Genomic DNA, 852 nt, shown 5'->3' with positions numbered 1-852 from the left:
GCGGGGCGCGGCGGAACGTCGGCGCGCAGGCCTGGCGGGGGACAGCTCCCCGGGACGCCGGCCCAGGGCGGCTACGCGGCGGCGCGGGCTCCGTCTCGGGCCCCGTCCCGGGCCCCGTCCCTGTCGGTCGCCCGCCCAAGGGAGCGAGTCCCGGCCTCCCCGCGCGCCGGGGCTCGGAGGAAAAGGCCGCACCGCGTCGCTGACAGCGCGGGCTCTCGGCCCCGACTCCACCTGCCGCGGTCCCGGCGTCTCTCTCAGCCTCCCCGAGGCTGCTCCGCGCTGGCGCCGCTCTACTGTATCGTATCTGACGCCTCAGGTTGTCCCGTGGATTCCACCAGCCAGTGTCAGGCGCGAGACACAGTAACCCTCAATAAATGGTGGCTGGTGTTAATCTGTGAGTGCGTGCTGTGTGCCAGGGGCTATGGAGCGAATTCTCCGCCCTCTAAGGCTTTCAGAGAGGTCGAGAGACTCGCACCAGGTGGCAAAGCTAGTGAGGGCCTCACAAGAACCTGAGATGGTCCCGCCGTCATCAAATTGCCTCCCAGGTGGAAGTCCTATCCCCCTCCCCCCAGGACCCTGCGGCTCTGACTGTGCTCCAGACACACAGTGCATGTACACACACACACACACACACACCCTGCGGCTCTGACTGTGCTCTAGACACACAGTGCATGTACACACACACACACACCCTGCGGCTCTGACTGTGCTCCAGACACACAGTGCATGTACATGTACACACACACACACACACACACACACACACACACACACATACTGCTCCAGACACACAGTGCATGTACACACACACACACACACACACCCTGCGGCTCTGACTGTGCTCTAGACACA

Source organism: Cynocephalus volans, chromosome 1 (assembly GCF_027409185.1).
Source record: "Cynocephalus volans isolate mCynVol1 chromosome 1, mCynVol1.pri, whole genome shotgun sequence".
NCBI classification, from domain to species: domain Eukaryota; kingdom Metazoa; phylum Chordata; class Mammalia; order Dermoptera; family Cynocephalidae; genus Cynocephalus; species Cynocephalus volans.
Note: the sequence above shows the minus strand (reverse complement) of the source record.